At 43.1% G+C, this 14,144-nt stretch overlaps 1 pseudogene; it reads right to left on the minus strand.

Moving 5' to 3' along the window:
• Positions 1-1,310: 1,310 nt before the first annotated feature.
• LOC105944801 lies at positions 1,311-13,842 on the minus strand (annotated as a pseudogene).
• Positions 13,843-14,144: the final 302 nt, after the last annotated feature.

Genomic DNA, 14,144 nt, shown 5'->3' on the forward strand with positions numbered 1-14,144 from the left:
TATATCATATGGAAATTATGGGCAAATAGTAGACTTTTATTATTAAAACAGGTTAATGCATACATGGCCTGCAGTGGCATAGATTAAGCATGCTTTTCTTGGACTGGTCACAAAACAAATGTCCCTACAACAAGCAAGTAAAAACAACATTCACTAAAGATACATCCATGTTCTCCTGTAAAGCTTCACCTTCTATTTTAACTCCTCTCCCCAGCTGTAAATCACTGGATTTCCAGTCAGCCCAGTGACCACACTGAAACTGGGATGTGCCCAGCATCTGCTAGCCAGGTTTCAAGTGGGACACTGTGTCTGTTCTTGGAGCATCTTACACCAGCGAGGATCCCTAGTTCACCATGGTAATTTGACCTTGTGGTGGAGAGAAAGGATTCCTGTCCTGCCAAATCCCAAATCTGGATTATTCCTTTTTTCTCATCAAAAGTTATGACTTGTGCACCAAACTCTACACCAATAGTTGGGATCAGCAGCGATGCAGCACAGGACAAAGTGTGGGCTGGGCCATGGCTGTGGTCACTTAGCGCCTGGGCCCGGGGCTGCTCCCCCGGCTCCTCTCAGAGTCACCGTTTAACAGCAGGCATGACAGCCACAGCCACAGTGATACAAGGCTTCTCAGTGAAACAGATATTCTCTTCCAAGCCTTATGTTCCCCCAAGATCCAGAATGCCTCGTATTACATTCCTGGTAACCACACATGGATTAGCATGCCAACCAGGCAGGAAAGTATCATTATGTCTAAGAGGGGCTCTAAGGAGAAGAAAAGGAAATGAAAGATGTGGCCATCTTTCCCAGCCAAAGCTGAAAAAGAACACAAGCAATTCCACTACAATGTTTACTGTACAAAAGAGATGCTTATGATCCAGGTATCTAAAACTACAGCAGGCAAATGGCGATCTCTGACAGGGTGGCAGAGTCAAACACTGCAACCAGCTCTGCATCTCTGCTGGCCTAGCAACCAAAGGACCTGTCTGCTCTTTAGTTGAGAATGTTTTTGAATATTTGGCAGGGCTTGATCCCACAGCTGGGCAGCATGAAACCTCTTCTTCCGGTTCGTGTTCTCAGAGTGTATTGTCAATGAGTGGGAATCCTCACATCTCATCGTGTTCTCTTGACTTTCTTAGTCACGGGAGGTGGGAGATCAAGAAGTTCTTGGCTACTTGTCAGAGACAGGGACTGGAGCTCTTCTTCAGACTTCCTGCTCTGCCAGTCTGGGCTCCTCTAGACCCTGTCAAATACCAAGTTCACATTCCTGCTAGAGCTTTGAGCACACACTCTTGCTGCTGACTGACTTTCCTTCAGTTCCGCTTCGCCAGCACAGGGCTGAGATGCTGCAACTGTGTGGGCTTCCTCAGCTGCCATCATCTTCCCTCAAGTTTCCTTCCCCTATGTGGGGGGATAAAACTGCTCTCTGTGGTCATAAGTTATCAATTATAAATGTTAGCGTCACAAATGAGATGCCTACTGATAAGTTGTTGGTCAGGTAGACTACAGAGTTTCCTAAAACAATGTAGGCCACCGCCAGTTCTCTTGGTGTCCCACCAAAACTAGATAGCAAGCCCTTATTGCTAAAGAAACCACATATTTCATTGCATGGCACAGAAAATGAAGCTATGGCTGGAGAGATGGATTAGTGGTCAAGGGGTTTGCCTGCAAAGCCAAAGGACAAACTTGATTCCCCAGGACCCATGTAAGATGTAAGCCAGATGCACAAGGAGGCGCATGCATATGGAATTTGTTTGCAGTGGTTGGAGGCCCTGGCGCACCCATTCTCTCTCTCTCTCTCTCTCCCCCCCCCTCTCTCTCTCTCTCTCTCTCTCTCTCTCTCCTTCTCTCTCTGTCTCCCTCTTTCTCCCAAATTAATTAATTAATTAATTGTATTTTTAAAAAGAAGCTGGAACTGAGCTGAAAATTTCCTCTTAGCTTTTTTCACTGCAGATGGTGTTACGCAAGCAGCTGTGGGAGAAAAGCTATCAAGAGTCCTAACCAGCTATGTATTCCACAACCAACCTTCCAGGTAAGATATGGCCACTGGGGCAACAGTGCCATGAATTTTATGGGAGTAACCAAGTGTTTTATAAAAGGATTTGAGGCAAACGTTTTAGGAAGTAATCATGCTTGGTGCTGTAAAGTGGGCCAAAAGTCTATGGCTATAGACTAAACCCTAGGGGTAAACCTACTAAAGTAATGAAACCAGACAGACAGCATGGCAAACCATCTTCTAAATACCTGTATTGTTCCAATAGGTCAGCACTGTGTGAAACTTGAGCATAGAACTTTCTGCCTAAGTTGGGCAGTGGTTAGTGAAGAAATGCATAACTGGGAAAATCACAGAGAATAAGTGATATGTGTTCCATTTCCAACATAACATCTAAATCATCCCTTGTAATACCCAGGGAACCTCACAAAAGAGGAGACAGAAGGAATTGAAGGGCAGGAAGATGGGGGAGGGCTACGAAATGCCATCGTCTGGATAAGACGTGACCACTACACTCATGAATCCACAGCAGCTGTGGTTTTCAGCACAAAATTGAGATAATTCATCATCAATAGGGGAAGAGTGTGTGTCAGACTTTAGACCTGCCAGCTAAGGATTGCTGGAAGCGGGGCAGTTCAGGGGCATCAGGGGGGTAGCCACTGGTGAGCTGCCCATTCTACAGTGAATAACCTTCCATCCATAGTCATTCAAGCAACTGTAACTTAACTCAAGGGTTAAAAGGCATGAAACTAAGATAAGTATTCATGGGAAAGAAGGAGTTAATGGGAAGTGAGGGGATAAGAGAAGGTAATTGGGAGGAATAAGATCAAAAGTGTGTGTGTGTGTGTGTGTAAATGTCAAAACAATAAGCAAATTAATATACATATATATATATATATATGTATATATATTTCTTTGCTCTTCTGTAATCAAGTTTGTCATCAAAGAATTCTCAAAAATTTCTTCAAATAAAGGTCTGTGTTAATACTTTAAATTTAACATCCGTGGAATAATGTCCTTCAGTTCATCAGAGTAATGGTATGGAATCTGCTGAAACTGTCTTCTCTGATTTTTCCAGCTAATTCTTTTGGTTGGAAGCTGCAAATGGAGGCATTAATGCCCATGACTCAGACAGGAAACAACTCAGGACCAGATGTCTGATTTCTCATCGTAATACATGTGGTTCATTTGTTCAAGGACATGTAATAAAGTGTTCCAACAAATGACTTGGCAAAACTAATATCATGATTTAATATTCTACCTAGCCCGAAGTCTCCAAGCTTGATATTTTTCTTGTCATCCAGGAAGACACTGGCTGGTCTTGGATCCCAGTGCAGCATGGTATGACCACCATCACCTCTCTGTGGCATTCTTTCAGGATCAGAGTCAGCTGAGTCATCAACACTCAAAGATCGAACTCTTCATCTACTTACTGTCTGTCCTTGTCCCCAGTTGTAATTACACTGGCCAGGTGCCTGCACTGGAATTTTTCATTGCAATGTCCAGGGCTATGCTGGTCTGCTTAATACTTCAATAACAGTGATAGATGATGTCTGCATGTTTCAGTTCTTGACACAAACTCACTTTAGAACAAGCATCTGCTTCTCAGCTGCCTTATGGAGCAACAGACAGGTTCAACGTAAACTCATCTCTCTTCTTTGCTCCTCTAGGTTTTCTAGAAGCAGTGATAGGAGCCTGTGCCCATGCTATGGAATTTCTGAGCCTCCACCTGGGTAGCAAGGCAAGCCATTACCCCAGCCCTGATTTAACCATCCTATTACGTCTTTCTCAAGAAAAATTGAGGGGCTGGAGAAATGGGTCAGTGGTTAAGGCGCTTGCCTGCAAAGCCTAAGGATCTGGGTTCAATTCCCCACACAAAACCAGATGTTCAAGGTGGTTCAAATGTCTGGAGTGCCTTTGCTGTGCCTAGAGGCCCTAGGGCACCCATTCTTCCTCCCCCCCTTAAATAAATAAGATAAAATATTTTTAAAAGAAAGACTGAGGACAAAATAAGATACCAGAAACATGAAGATTTCAAATTCTTCTAATATTGTAAATACTTGTTTCTCTCTCTCTTTCTTTTCAGTTATGGTCAATGTAGCCGTTACCTCCTCACTTCTAGAAAAAAACACCCAACCAGAAGCAGCTTATGCAAGGACAGGGGTTGCTTTATTCAGGTGAAAGTTTCTGGGAAAGCTGCGTCATGGTGGGCTAAGCATGGTAAAAGCAGGGAGCTGGCTCATATAACAAATATACAATCCCGTGAGTTTGACAATGTCTACTGTAATTCATTGGAAGCTGTGATAGAAAGAATGTAAGCCCCTAGGATGGAGAGCAGTGCTTTGAGATTCTGTAACCCATACACAAAGTGGTCATTGCATTCATGACTTCACAGCGGTTGGATGAATGCATTCCTTTTTATATCATGTATGGCAATCAATTTATGAGGGCTAGGGGCAGAATGTGGTGGTTTGATTCAGGTGTCCCCCATAAACTTAGATGTTCTAAATGCTAGGTTCCCAGGTGATAGAGATTTGAGAATTGTTGCCTCTTGGAGGTGGTGGATTGTTAGGGGTGGGCTTATGGGTATTATAGCCAGTGTCCCCTTGCCCGTGTTTTTTACGCTCTCCTGTTGCTACTGTCCACCTTATGTTGGCCAGGAGGTGATGTCCACCCTCTGTTCATGCTATTGTTTTCCCCTGCCATTATGGAGCTTACCCTTTTTTTTTCCCAAAAGCTAGTCTGGTTCTGCCAGCAATGTGAACCTGACTGCCATAGTCCCCAGTGTTTGCAATCCACCATATTAGCCATTTTACCAAAGTAGGCAGGGCCACTGAAAGGTATGCTGTGGCCAATCCCCAGGATTCAGGAAACTGGCTCGCTGTTGCCATCGCAAGACCCTTAATATCCTACTTTCTGTCTGTTCTTTGACCTGAGGCTGAATTCATGTCCCTTCCTTCTGCCTTTGGTTCATTCTGCATAGACTGGCAACTGGACATGCCGCCTCCATGCTGCATGACCCCTACCTGGCAGTTTTACCCTTGAGGATGACTACCATAGGAGACACAGCCAAGGTTTGAGCATGTGTTCGATGGACTGGTTCTTTCATACTGTGGCAGTGTTGAGGGTGGGTTCACTAATGGAAAATCTTCTGTGAAAAGGAAGAAGGAATTTGGGATTCCAAAATTCATCACTATTTAAACAGCAGGATTCTGATGGGTAATCTCAATTGTCAACTTGATTAGATCAGAAAACTAAGACACAGGCCTCTGTGAGGGTGTTCACGGGAAGGATTGGAAAAGGAAGCAAGACCCCACCCGCAGTTGGCAACCCTTCCATCAGCAGCCTATGTATGAAGAAGTCGGTGGGAAAAGTAAGGCTGCTTTGTGCACCAGCCATCCCTCCTTTCAGATGAGAGCCTCTGCCCTGTGGCTGGAGAACCCAGCTTCATCCATCCGCCAACAGCAGCTGAGGACCAACAGCTCTTCAGAAATCGCCTAGGTCTTCTGTGCCATGGGGAGACTGCCGAGGCCTCATCCCCATGGTGTGAGCTACTGAAGGCTTACTGGAAGGTACAGAGAGCCATTGTCAGATGACCTGGCCCATATCATGTAAGAACCTGAGGTGTCTCCTTTGTCGTAACTACTCATTCTCTTGGTTATGTTTCTCCAGAGAATCCCAGTAAGTACACTAACTAATTCAGTTTTTGATACACTATGTGTGCTCAAAACATCATATACGCCTATGTATGAGTTGTGCATTCATGCTCTCGCCCCATTCTCAGGAGGGCCACCATCTGGAATTGCTCACATGGGAACTGAGAAGGCCAAGGCTCTACGGGCCTTTCCAGGCAGGTAGGTCACAAGGAGACATGTGACTGTTTGAGCAGATGATGACCACCCAGTCAGTTATGTCTCTGTGTTACAATAAAGCTAAGAAAACCAACAAGACAGCAATGATGGTAACAACTGCATTTTGCATAACTGCTTTAAGGAGGCCTTAATGCTTTGCAGTATTATTCATCTCTTCCAACATCTATGTGAGGGGCAAGAATAAAGAGTAATATGTTTGTTTATTTTATAGCCTGTGCACAAACATGGGGGATGATGGGCTGCTGACCTGATCAAAAATCCCACATTTTTTTCTCAGAGGTAGAAAAATATCAGACCTATCTGTAAGAGAATCCTTTTAAGGAAAAAAGAAAAAACCTGACACATTTGCTCCAACTCTCTCATGCCTGTGCACATCCCCCTCTAAGTCACTTTGTGAAGCTACTCTGTGCTCCCTCTTTGCGTAGAGTTTAGAGTCAGCTGCTTATAGCAATATAGCTTATGCAGAACACTAACGGACTTGTCCAGGCCTCTGCTGTCCCTCTTTCCTGTCTCCACACCTGGCATTTAGGGTGCCTTGCAACACGTCATGGCCTGTTTCCAGAAAGTTTGAACCCTTTATTTTTATTTAGATTTTTTTCTAAGGCTACTTCTGCTAGCTTCTTAGGGGCTGGAATAGAATCCTGTCCAACTACATTTGGGTCCTCTCTCCCAGTTCAAGACATAGCAAGCCACAGCACTCTCTTTCTCTGTGGTTTTCCTGATCTTAACATTGGCTTTCAATTCTCTCAGCAATAAAGTGAAGAAAACAACTGGATGTGAACCAGCTCCTTACCACTGTTTGAAGTTGGACAAGTCTCTAACTTCTGTGAATGTGCTTCCTCACCGGTAAACTAGGGTGGTGGTCCTCGCCGCCCACAACTCTTTAGAGGACAATATGAGCTGGCTGAATGTACATACAAACACTAGGACGTCCAGCTAGCCACTGGGAGATCATCACACGTTAGATGGGTTTTGTTTATTTGTTTCTTGCTTTTAAGACTTTGATTTCTAAAAGTATTTTTAACTTTATAGCAAATTGAAAGGAAGGGTACAGAGATTTCTCACATGCCCCAGGACTCCACCATACACAAACATCCCTATAAACAACATCTACTCTATTAGTGGGACACGTGTGACAACTGATCTACCCATTCATGGACATTTCTTTACCACCTAGCATCCATTGCTTACATTACAGACTGCTCTCGTTGCTGTATTTTCCATGGCTTTGGGTAAGGGCATGAGATGGGATGCATCCACCTTTAGTGTCATACAGAGAACTTTCCCTGCCCTGGAATAGGTCTGTTTTTGTTTGCTCTAGCTACCCTTTCCATCTCTCCTAAGATGTGAGTCTTACATGCTCGCCATTCTCAGCAGGAGATTCCAGCTATCCCATCCCATCTCTCCTGGCACGTGGGTTGTTCCCTTGCCTGTGCTGTGTGTGCCCCTCAACAATCAGTCACACAGCGACAATCTGAGTTATGAGATGATTATTATTATCACAGTGCTTATGCTCAAGGAAAAACCTTTTTGAGAGGAAGAATACATGACTTATATAACATTAATTATGGCTATATTATTAGAGCTATTGTGTTTTATTGTGACTGGTCTTAATTTTACTGTGCCTATCTTATTAATTAAACCTTATATATGTGTGTACATATGGAAAAAGCAGAGTTCATATGGGGTGAGTTCATCACTAGCCTTGGTTTCAAGCATCAGCTGAAGGTCTTGGAATAGAATACCCAAGAAAACAGGGACTGTTGTTTGTTTAAGTACTCTTCATGTATCCTCAGAGTTTGGTAAGCTTTTTCTTTGTGATGAATAATAGTCCATTGTGAAGATGTGCCACATGTTTATGAAACCAACTCCCAAAGCACATCTTAGTTTCTTCTTGTTTTGACAATTATTGCTATAAGCACTTACGTCCAGATGTTTGCATAGAGATGAGTTTTTGATGCATTTAAGATTAAAGACGGACTGGAGACATGGCTTAGCGGTTAAGTGCTTGCCTGTGAAGCCTAAGGACCCCGGTTCGAGGCTCAGTTCCCCAGGTCCCAGGTTAGCCAGATGCACAAGGGGGCGCACGCGTCTGGAGTTCGTTTGCAGAGGCTGGAAGCCCTGGCGCGCCCATTCTCTCTCTCTCCCTCTATCTGTCTTTCTCTCTGTGTCTGTCGCTCTCAAATAAATAAATAAATAAATAAATAAATAAATAAATAAATAAAAAAGATTAAAGACCATGGTTGCTCAATCATGGTCTGAGTCCGCTTAGCTGTATAAGAAGATACAGAGCTGTCCCCAGCGTCTGCACCACCTGACACCCTTGCAGCGGTGAGCTCCTCACCTCGCCTGCAGTAGTTGGTGGTGTTGGAGCTCTGGAACTTGACGTCTGGATAGCACACGCATTTCACCGATGCTCTCCTTTCCTTTCCCCTGTGACATACGATGGGCACCACCTCTCATACGCTTAGTTGCTAGTCACACATCTTCTTTGATAGGGTATCTGATCAGACACTTGATCGATTTTTATTTGTCTGAATATATATATACACATATATATGTATATATATGTATATGTGTATCTCTATATATATACGTATATATTTTCAGGCAAATAAAAATAATATATATTTGTGTGGTGTGTGTGCATGTGTGCGCACATGGATATGGAAGTGACTGTGCGTGTGTGAGCATGCATGAGCAGGCCACAGCTTGATGTCACATACCTTCTCCGATTGCTCGTCACTTCATTTTCTGAGACAAGGAATCTCCCTTAAATCCCAAGCTATCTGATTCAGCTAGTTGAGACAGCCACCTCGTCCCTTGGGGGCCCCAGTCTCTGCCTCCAGAGCACATGGATTACAGTCAGACCACACCACCCACCTGGCATTTACATACATGCTGAGGATCCAAAATCTGGTGCTAACAAGTGCTTTATGCACAGAGCCATCTCCCCAGGCCATCTTTGGCCAATTTTAAATCAAGATTTTTTTCCCCATACTTATTGAGTCTTAAGAGTTCTTTGAGTATTTTTTTAATTTTGATTTTATTTTTTTTATTTTTTAATTTTTTTCTCAATTTTTATTAACATTTTCTTTCCATGATTATAAAAAATATCCCATGGTAATACCCTCCCTCCCCCCACTTTCCTCTTTGAATTTCCATTTGGGTATTTTTAATAACAATCCTTTATCAGTTATGTCTTTTGCAAGTATTTTTCCTAGCCTTTTATTCTCTTGACAGTATTTTCTATAAAACAGAAAAAATGTAAATTTAATAAGAAGCAGCTTATTATTTTTCACTATTACAACTCATTATTTTTAATATTTTTATTTTAGAGAGAGAATATGGTACATCATGAGAAACAATCTTCATAGGCATGCATCACTTTGTGCATCTGGCTTGACACAGGTACAAAGGAATTGAACCTGGGTTGACAGCAAGAACCTTTAATCACTAAGGTCATCTTACCAGACCTAAATTGTTATTTTTATACCAATATAAAAAAGTACTGAAATTTTCCCAAGTAAAAGAAAAGAAAAAAAAAACACTAAACTGAAAAAATTCCCACATTAAAAGGAGACAGTAAATTCAGGAATTCATTTTTCAGAATGATACCGATAAGTCTTATTTTTATGTATTATCTTGCATTTTTATGATTTCCATTTGTACATCTGTAAAAGCAGTACTCAGCACCTAGCACGGACCTGGCATATGAGAACAGCACCATAGGTAAAGTGGACAAAATTCCTGTGCCCACTGGGTACTCCCCCTCTGGAACAAAGTAATAAAAGTCATTAAACCAGATGGCATGGAGAAATAGTAAATGAGATAAAGGGGAACGTAGAGGGGTTTACATAAGAGAGTGTTTTGCAAGACTTTATCAGCCTCCAAAAATTGGCATACAATTCCCATGACAAAAACTGATGCTAGAAAACTCATCTTTGGCACTCAACATCAACAATGGCTAAGATCACTTACCCCAAATTGAAAACATTAAAATCCCAGCAGATTTTTTTCACTTGTAGCTATCTATGAAGTTTAGATAAAAATATAGGAGAAATTAGTGAGAGCTACAGATCAACATCCAACATGCCAACAAAAGCTTATGATGCTACCTACCGATTTATAAGTCAAGAGGTGGCAAATAGGGAAATGGAAGGATTGGTCAAATGTTCCAGCAGATGCTATAAGCATCAAGCAAGCCTGTAATGCCCACCATCGGCAGCTTTCAGAGCCTAGAGTCGCTTGGGACAACTGAGTCCCCACTGGCAGGAGTTTCTAGTAGCCTGCCTGTAATCTGACTTCTCATAATCTCCGACCTCCTCTGCGATTAGCTATGGACATTTTCCAGTAATGACAAAAATAAAATCAAAGTACAAGAAGAGTTGCTGGGAAAGAGGAGGAAGGGCCTGTTGGGTTCCTACCCAGAAAATATGGCAGCACGGATTTCTGCTCTGGACCCTGGATTTCACTTCTGAAGACCCTTAAACCGCTGGCGGCCTCGCACCTTACGTACCCACCACAGACGCTTCAGCATCACCTGACTAACTTGCCTTGACGCCTGGAACTGAATTCCAAACTAAATATTTTATAAAGTTACAAAATATTCCACTACCTTTTCCTGCTATATAACATTTCAAAATGTCAGCACTTTTGGGGCTAGCTTTTGGCTTAGACATTGTTGTGTTCACACATGCTGAGGGAATGGCTTCTAGTTTAATCATTTCAGTCCTCCTGGAAATACCAAAATTGCTTGGGCCTAAATCAAATTCTAATAATATATTGGACTGGTTTTTGGCATTTTTATGAGAGGTACTCCAAAACTCTATGTAAAATAAGCACTCATGAAACCTCCCATGCCCCAAGGAAGGAAATGGAAGTTTTGGATTCCTATTTCCTTGCTATAAACACACGGGGGCAGATGGCAAATCAGGGCTTCGAGGTTCCAAGATTTGCAGAAGCTGAAGACAGAGAGAAGTGTGGACAGTCTGACAGGGCCTCCCAGGACCTAGCCAATGGGAATAACACCCTTGGTCTAAGAACAATGTTAAACAAGAGTTAGAAATCAAGATCTAGCTATGGACGGTTCATTCAAATTTCATTTTTAATTGGTCATCACACTGTAGAGAATGAGTTGAAGGGGCGACTAAAGGCAGGAAACTTAGTAGAAGGCGGGGTGTGGGAGCCCCATGAGGTGTGATGGGCTGTGATGAAGCAGAAGTTACGAACATGAAAAAGTGAAACCTGGATGATAGACTAGCTTAGTGAGAAAACAAGGATGTCTGGGAAAGAAAGCAATGGCGGAGAACTAGCTGTAAGCACAGCCAAGGGGCACACTGCTGCAGAAGTCCAACGTGGCGAGGAATGATGTCCCGGAAAGGTGTATTCATGTCAAGCAGGTAACTACTTCCTGCATACTCGGTGGGTGGGTCTTCCCACCATGCCCTGTGATTAAATCAATGGAATTTAGTTAGAAGTTGCCTTTCGTGGCGTTCTGGTTAGAAGCCAGGCCCCTGGGAAGCCACAGTAGAAGGATCTTGAATTCGAGATACAATTATACTGCACAGCAAGACCCTATCTCAAGAAATGAAAGACACATCCAGAAGGTTCCAAGCACTGTACAACTAAAGTCTTAATTATGTTCTTTCTTATGCTTTCCTGTCTCAAGAAACGAAAGAAAGATACATCCAGAATGTTCTAAGCACTATACAACTGAAGTCTTAATTATGTTCTTTCTTATGCCTTCCTGTCTCAAGAAATGAAAGACATAACCAGAAGGGTCCAAGCACTGTACAACTGAAGTCTTAACTATGTTCTTCCTATGGTTTTCTTTTTCTTTCTTTCTTTTTCTTCAGTAATGGGTGTTGAGCCTGGGCCTTGTGCATATTAGGCAGCACTGTGTCTTACTCCGTATTCTAAAAGATAACTTCTGCCAAGCAGATCTGAGTCTTGTGTCCACTAAGAGGACACACCAGTCTAAGAAAATATTTGGCCATTCATACCAGAGTCCAGACAGACTCTAGTCTGATCCAAATCCAACTGAACCGCAATGTTTTGCTGTTATTTGTCTTTCTGTTTTTTGTTGTTTATTTTCAATAAAAAGTCTAAACATGAAATACTAGGAGTTTGGCTGAAATAAATAAGTTAACTTCACAGAAAGGAGATATTATATACCATATTACCAAACCAATTAGAAACTTTACAAATACATGTTACTAGTACCGTGCCTGGGTTAGCACAGTATCTCATGATGATCATTGGAAAAATAACTTACCTCACCTCCCACTGATGGTTGTGCTTGTAGCAAAAGCAGTGTAAAAGGGCAGCATCCATATTCATGTTAGCAAATAGACAGACAATGAGAGAAACTTACTTTCACCTTAAATGAAATATTATCAGATTTTGAAGTCCATTAGTGAAGAGAAAATAATTGAGAAGACGCTTACCTCAGCACTGACATATGATGTGTGCAGCTTCTGAGAAGTGCCCAGAGGCAGCCCAGCCTTCACTCTGGCCGGGAGGTTTGCCTAGGGAAGGATGAAGAACTCTACGGTGATTGTAAACACCATACAATGCATAGAGAGAAAGAATGCGCTGGGGTGGGAGGTGAAACAGGACTTTCTGGGGCAGAAAAAGAAGCAGTTCTTGACATTTTACATGGTGGAAACAGTCCGAGGATAGGAGAGAGGGGGCCGTTTCCCAGTCTGTTATCAGTGGGCCTTTTACATTACATATTTCTAAATATTAGCAGAGACACAAAGAGAGGGCAGCAGGCCCCAGCTAAATAACGTGTCCCTCACGTATGTACAGAATTAATTTGCATTGTCAGAACCAGAGGCACATGGAAAGGAAATAAATGGACTGTGGAGACCAGCCATGGGCCTTTCTATGGCTTTAAGAATGAGCAGGGAGGCTGTTAACAAGAGCTTGGATTTTCATTTTCATTTGACCGAAGTATAGAATGAGTAAAATTAACAGAGCAGGCGGTTGTAGACAGGGAGCCATGTGGTGAGAGTGAGAGAAACTTTGCTATGTGACAGGAAAGGGAACTGCCTAGACAATTAATGAATCACCTAAATCTATGTCCGTTTGCGAATTCCTAAATTAAGCCTTCTGCCCGTAGCTTCATAAGCACTACATGTTCAGTTGGAGGAGGATGCTGTCCTGCTCCTCTCACCCTGGTCTACTGAGTGGCTCCTTCTCCGCACGGTGGCAGATTGCGGAGGAAGCGGGCGCTGACGGTGTCAAGTGCCCCATCTGGTGGAGTCATCACAGCACCATGCAGTCCCAGACAGAAACGAGCCCCGGGAAGGCACGGCTGCTGATCTGGGCTTGCCTGCTCTGTGCAGTAGGATCTTGGCTGGGGTCATCGGTGAGAGTCTACCCATTCAGACATTTGCATACGATAACACTTAAAAATAGACTCAACTCATTATTTAGAACTGCAGCCATTTCCCTATTTACTCAAGATTTACATAGACCCATAGAGCTATGTGTAAATTAAATGTAAACTAAGATTCATACAGATAAAGGAATGAGGGAGAAGCTAACGCCTTTTAGAAACACACGATTGCAATAATCCGGGAAATCTTGCTCTTTGAACGTTGTTTTCTTAGTATGTCCTTGATTTTTTCAGTTAAATTAAGAGCTAGGGAAATGATTCAGAGGGTGAAAGTGTTTGCCTTGCAAACAGGAGGGTCTGAGATCAGTCCCCATCACCTACGTTTTTTAAAGTGATTTTAAGTGACCTGAAGCGAAGCAGGGGGACCACGGTGGAGAGAAGCGGGGTGGAGGGCAGGACCTCCCCATCGCCGCCGACGCGCCGGAATCACAGACAAGCTGCGGCCGCACGTTCGGGCCACCAGCGGAGCCGGGCTCCGTGAAGGGCTGGACGGGCTGTCCAGTCAGCTCGGAACCGGAGGTGGACCGGACGCCTCCTTCCCGCTCACTTCCTCCTCTCACGTGGCAAACGTGCATCCCACCGCATGTCCATGTGCACACGCAGCCAGCAGCCAGGTTTGTATTTAGTGTAAATAGCTTCCACCGAGGCCGTTGCTGGTACTCCTGTGCAATATTAAGCAATATTACTTAGCTTTTTTTATTGTAAAAATAAATAACACACTGTCAGTACTGAGAAGGGATTTGGGGGTTTGGGTACCTGGCCTCTGGGAGCCACTGGCCTATAGACTGGAGTCGGGATCCATTTGGTGGTTGGTTTTTAACCCGAACCTAGTGCATTTTTTAAAATAGTTAAAAATACAAGAACACTTGAACACACA

Source organism: Jaculus jaculus, chromosome 16 (assembly GCF_020740685.1).
Source record: "Jaculus jaculus isolate mJacJac1 chromosome 16, mJacJac1.mat.Y.cur, whole genome shotgun sequence".
Classification (NCBI taxonomy): Eukaryota; Metazoa; Chordata; class Mammalia; order Rodentia; family Dipodidae; genus Jaculus; species Jaculus jaculus.